Source organism: Notolepis coatsorum (genome assembly GCF_963971535.1).
Source record: "Notolepis coatsorum genome assembly, chromosome: 6".
Classification (NCBI taxonomy): Eukaryota; Metazoa; Chordata; class Actinopteri; order Aulopiformes; family Paralepididae; genus Notolepis; species Notolepis coatsorum.
This window is the reverse complement of record NC_140170.1, coordinates 100,383,388-100,389,708: the sequence shown is the minus strand read 5'-3', so window position 1 is coordinate 100,389,708 and position 6,321 is coordinate 100,383,388.

Genomic DNA, 6,321 nt, shown 5'->3' with positions numbered 1-6,321 from the left:
AGCTATCCAGCTGCAAACTTAAAAAGGAGAAATAAAGTTCAAGCATGAGATTACCTGAGCTTGATGTGTTCTTAGCTTTTGTTTGCTTGAGATAGGCAATACAGTATTTGCTCATAAACACTCAAACGACCTCTCTCTCTGTCTCCAGCTGCTAGTGTGCTTTGCACGTGTGTGTGTGTGTGTGTGTGTGTGTGTGTGTGTGTGTGTGTGTGCGTGCGTGCGTGCGTGCGTGCGTGCGTGCGTGCGTGCGTGCGTGCGTGTGTGTGTGTGGGGGGGGGGTTGATAGGTTCAAACTTGGTTAACCTATCAACCTCCACTATGAATGATAAATGAAAACTTTATTTAACAGATTGCAGAATGGGTACAATACAGTACGGCTCAATACACACAATTGTTAAGGGGATGCAGACCAGAGAAAGACGTTTGTCTTGTTTACATCAGGGTCCCCCATTTTCAATTCATAGTGACATTTATGACATACATTACACAACATACATGACATCATGACATTTATGGCATAGGGACATACATGACATACAGGTATATAGTACTGTTACATTTGTGACATATACGATATGCAAATATACAGTACTGTTTCCCATAGAACCTAACAGAGATTATATACATATGATGGGGAGGAGACTGTACATTAGGAGGGGTGGGTGCAGGGGCGGGGCTAGGGGGTGGCTACTTGGGCTCAAGCCCTGAATGTTTTCTGAAAAGCCCTGAATCTATTTTAAAAAAAAATAATAATAATAATCATAATTTTTTTTGACAATTAACACTTTGAGCGCCACGCCGGGTTTTCCTTTTTACCCGCTGAATGCCACCATCGGCGCCAATGTTAACGTTAATATCGCCTAATCTATGTTTTAAATTATGGCTATGTGTCTAATCTGCCCATCGCATTATCAAAGACTATTTTCCAGTCAGTGCTGTCAAGGCAGATTGTTTTTTTTATCGCGTCGTTTCCATTTCAGAGCATTTAGAAAAGCCCCCGTTTTGAAATAAAAAACAGCCCATTCTGGGGCATTCTATGAAAATCGTCTTTTACTGGAATATTCCACAACGTTGATATTCGTCGGCCTTTTTATGAATCATTTTCAAATAAACGCTAGATGATCAATATTATACGTGCACGCAAGCACATTCGGGCCGCGCACGGATAATCGCCGCGTTGATTTCCTCTTGGACTTTTACAGTGAAACCGAAAGAGGACATTTCACAAAACAGCTTATAACTTCATCAAACTTACTCTGATTATCCTAACACTGATAACATAGAGTAATTGATGCATTCCCACCACACGCTCCGCTCCTTTAAGGTGCTGTGTTGATTGGTGCATTCCTCGCCACACGCTTTTGGAGCAAGTATCAATTCCAGCGCGCACCTGTCATAGTTTTTGATTAGCGCCCCAGAGGCTTTTTATACTGGGACTTCCCTTCAATCGATGTCGGGTCGTTTTGGAATACAACTGCTTTTGCCTGCTTTTTCCCCGTTGCTGTGCCTCGTCTACTTTCCCTCCAGGACTTTCTGTGGAGATCCGCTGATGAGAACCTTGTTCCCCGTTTGGAGCTGCGCCTCGTTTACCCGCTTTACGCGTTTGCCCGCTTTACGCGTTTGCGCTTGGGTGAGTTGGAACCAAACCCCTCTGGATTATTCTGTCTGTGTGTGTGACGAACACCGAAGATTATAATTTTTGCTTGCACTGGACTCAGTTGAAGTGTGTGTTTAGAAGAGACACTGAAGATATAATTTCTGTTTGCACTAAACTCAGCTAACTTGTGTGTTGTGGAGAACACTGAAGATTGTCACTGTTCATTGGTTCTGGACACAGCTAAGGGAGGAGGGAACCACACTGCCTCTGTGTTTCGTTGGACTGTTATTGATATCTCTCTCTCTCTCCGTTTTCCACCTCGAGTTAAAGCTGGGAGTATCTGCAGAGCCGCTACAACGTCAAATACCGATTCCCCACCGCTATCACCAGGAGGATCTGCAGAGCCGCAGAGAACTCTGCCGATGGCAGTCTCCCTTGTTGTTTCATAATTGTTACTTTACCCCTTTTGTGATTCTGTAAATAAATACGCCCTAGTATTTGGCTAACTCTGAACTTCCTGTCTGTGCCGTGCGTCTGAGGTCGGTTCAAACCCTAACATTACGACCGACCATGACGACCTCAGCCGACACAGACAGGGTCAGAACAGCGTTGGCGGTCCAGATTGAATTAACCAACGACCACAGCCTACAGCTAGGTGCGGCTGCGGCTGCTGTACAGGAGCTCCGAGACCAGGTCCTGCCTATTCAGGAGTCCCTTGGCTCTCTGGCTAGCCTGCAGACAGCCCAGGGTAATCAGCAGACTAATATTCTCCACCAATTACAAGCGCTGAGTGAAGCCGTTAACACCTTGCTTGTAACCCCACCTACTACAGGAGCCTCGGCCGGAGCATCACCCGCAGCCGTGGCAGGCCCCGCGCCTCCCGATCCCGCACCTCGGGAGCCCCGTCTCTCCGAACCACGGTTGTTCAATGGTAACTTCGAGGATTGTGCCACATTCATCATGCAATGTGAGTTGGTTTTTCGTCATCAACCCAGCCGATTCACTTCAAGTGGAGCCCGAGTGGCTTACATGACTAACCTGCTCTCAGGCCGGGCAGCACAGTGGGTTACTGCCTCCTGGGCAATGGGGGCTGATTTCTGTTTTTCCTACCCAGACTTCGTGGCAGAGCTCCGCAGGGTTTTCCACCACCCAGCCCGTGGCCAGGACCCTGGAGCTCGGTTGGGCACCTTCCGGCAGGGCAGTGGCGGGGTCACCGACTACGTGCTGGAGTTCAGACTGGCGGCAACGGAGAGCGGTTGGAACGATCAAGCGCTTCGTCTCACCTTCATGAGGGGGCTCAACGACGCTGTCAGGGACCAGCTCGCGACCCTTAGAGGAACCTGAGTCCCTCGAGGACCTATTCAGCCTCGCCATTCGCATCGACGGACGCCTCCAGGAGAGAAGACGTGAGAGAACCCGACCGGGACCTCCAGAGGTTCCCCAGACCCCCCGTACTCGTGACGGTACTGCGGTCCGCCCTGCTCCCAACACAACTGGTGGTTCCTTCCCCTCCCGTTCGGTGCCCGGGGAGGAACCCATGCAGCTGGGACGTTCACATCTTAGCCAAGCTGAACGGGAGGCAAGGTTCAGGTCCGGCCTTTGCCTCTACTGCGGTCGGGATGGACACCGTATCTCCAACTGCCCCACCCGGCCAAAAGACCAGGCTCGCCGGGACCCCGGGAGATCCTGGTGAGCCGTTTTTCTCGTTCCCAGAGCCGTGCACCACCTAGCCGTCTGATGAGCGTCACCCTGGCCTGGGCGGACCAACAGGCCACGGTGGAGGCACTTATTGACTCGGGTGCTGACGAGAGTTTCCTAGACTTCGAGTTTGCTACCCGGGCCAACATTCCACTAGAGGACCTCGTGAGGCCATTGGAGGTGTTCGCATTGGACCAACACCGCCTGGCTGACATCACTCAACGCACCTGTCCTGTCCTGCTCACCATTGCTGGTAACCACGTTGAGAGACTCCAGTTTTTTATCACCAGATCCCCTATTGTCCCAGTAGTCCTGGGCCGGCCCTGGCTCGCGCTGCACGAGCCCCACATCGCCTGGTCCTCCGGTACCATCAGGGGGTGGAGCTCCTCCTGTCATGCCCAGTGTCTTCAGGCGGCGTCCTGTCCCTCGCCCCGGAGATCCGTTTGTGAGCCGCCTCCGGACCTCTCGACCATACCCCCCGAGTACCACGACCTCGAGGAGGTTTTCAGTAAGTCCAGGGCTCAGGCCCTTCCGCCTCACCGGCCTTACGACTGTGCCATCAACCTCCGCTCAGGGGCTCCCCTTCCCGGCAGCCGCCTCTACAGTCTGACCATCCCTGAGAAGGCAGCGATGGATCAATATATCTCTGAGTCCTTGGAAGCAGGACTCATTCGGCCTTCCTCCTCCCCTGTGGCGGCCGGTTTCTTCTTTGTTGGGAAGAAGGACGGAGACCTTTGACCCTGCATCGACTATCGCCAGCTCAACGAGATCACCATTAAGAACAAGTACCCTCTTCCTCTCATGAACTCCACCTTCGAGCCTCTCACCCAGGCTACCGTCTTTACCAAGCTGGACCTCCGGAGTGCCTACCATCTGGTCCGTATCCGAGAGGGCGATGAGTGGAAGACCGCCTTCAAGACTCCCAGGGGCCACTACGAGTACCTGGTAATGCCGTTCGGCCTCACCAACGCTCCGGCGGTATTCCAGGCGCTCATGAACGACGTCCTTCGTGACATGCTGGAGGAGTTTGTGGTGGTATACCTAGACGACATCCTCATTTTCTCCAAGACCCTCGAGGAACACATCCAGCATGTCCGCCGTGTGCTGGAGCGCCTCCTCCACAATCGGCTCTTCGTCAAGGCAGAGAAGTGCCGATTCCACTCCGACTCCGTCGATTACCTGGGCTTCATCGTGGAGAGAGGCTTGACCCGAGCTGACCCTCGCAAGATCCGGGCCGTGGAGGAGTGGCCGGAACCCACCTCTCGGAAGGAGTTACAGAGCTTCCTCGGGTTCGCCAACTTCTACCGAAGATTCATCCGGAACTACAGTCAGGTGGCAGAACCACTTACCAGGCTGACCTCTCCCGCCCTGCCGTTCGACTGGTCCCCAGCGGCGTGTGCTGCATTCCGCTCCCTCAAGAAGAGGTTCACTTCCGCCCCGGTCTTGCTCCATCCAGACCCCAAGAGACAGTTCATCGTAGAGGTGGACGCCTCGGATACCGGACTAGGAGCTATCTTATCCCAGCGGTCGACAACGGACCAGAAGGTACATCCGTGCGCCTTCTACTCGCGTCGTTTCCTCCCTGCCGAGAAGAACTACGACATCGGCAATCGGGAGCTGCTGGCGGTTGTGGCTGCCTTGGAGGAGTGGCGTCATTGGCTAGAGGGGGCCGAGGAGCCATTTACCATTTGGACAGACCACAAGAACCTGACGTACATCCGTGCTTCCAAGCGCCTCAATGGCCGGCAGGCAAGATGGGCCAGCTTCCTCAGTCGGTTCGACTTCTCGCTGACCCTGGTTCCCGCAACACGAAGGCCGACTCCCTGTCCCGGTTACACTCCAAGGGGGCTCCAACCACTGAGGACCCGACTCCCATCCTCCCAGAGGCCAGGGTGGTAGGAGTAGTCACCTTGGGCATCGAGGGGGTGGTAAGGCGTGCCCTACACTTTCATCGCGCTCCAGGCAATGTACCGGTTCATCGTCCCCGACTCAGTCCGGTCCCGGGTCCTCCAGTGGGGCCATACCAGCCGGTTCGCCTGCCACCCAGGCATTCATCTCACGTTCTCCTTCCTGGCTCGTCGATTCTGGTGGCCCACCATGAGGAACGACGTCAAGGAGTTCGTACTGGCCTGCGCAGTCTGCGCCCGCAGCAAGGCCTCCCACCAGGCACCCTCCGGGCTATTGCAGCTGCTTCCCATTCCGAGCCGCCCTTGGTCCCATGTGGCGTTGGACTTCGTCACGGGTCTTCCTTCTTCCCAGGGGAACACGTGCCTACTGACCGTGGTGGATCGGTTCAGCAAGGGGGTTCACCTCGTGGCCCTTCCCAAGCTTCCCTCGGCGGCCACGTGTTTTGCCTCCATGGGTTTCCCCAGGACGTCGTCTCGGACCGGGGGCCCCAGTTCACTTCCCAGGTATGGCAGGCTTTTTGCAAGGGATTGGGGGCAACGGTCAGTCTTTCCTCTGGTTATCATCCCCAGACTAACGGACAAACGGAGAGGATGAACCAGAGCGTGGAGTCTGCTCTTCGGTGTGTGGCTGCCGAGAAACCCGCTTCTTGGAGCCGTTTCCTTCCCTGGGTCGAGTACTCCATCAACTCCATGGTCAGTTCCGCCACCGGCCTCTCACCTTTTGAGGTATCCCTGGGCTACCAACCCCCTCTTTTCCCTGCACAGGAGTCGGAAGTGGCAGTTCCCTCCGTACAGGAGCATCTCGACCGGTGCCGTCGGGTCTGGGAGATCGCCAGGACTGCGCTGCTCCGGTCATCGGAGAGCGCCGGTCGTGGGGCCGACCGGCGCCGGGTCCCTGCGCCGACGTACCACCCTGGGCAGAGGGTGTGGCTGTCCGCAAAGGACCTTCCGCTTCGGTCCTCGGCCAAGAAGCTCAACCCCCGGTTCGTCGGTCCTTTTGAGGTTCTGAAGGTGCTCAGTCCGGCGGCGGTGAGCCTTAAGCTTCCTGCGTCCATGCGCATTCACCCCGTTTTCCATGTATCCCGGGTTAAGCCTGTCTCTCTCAGTCCCCTGATGCCT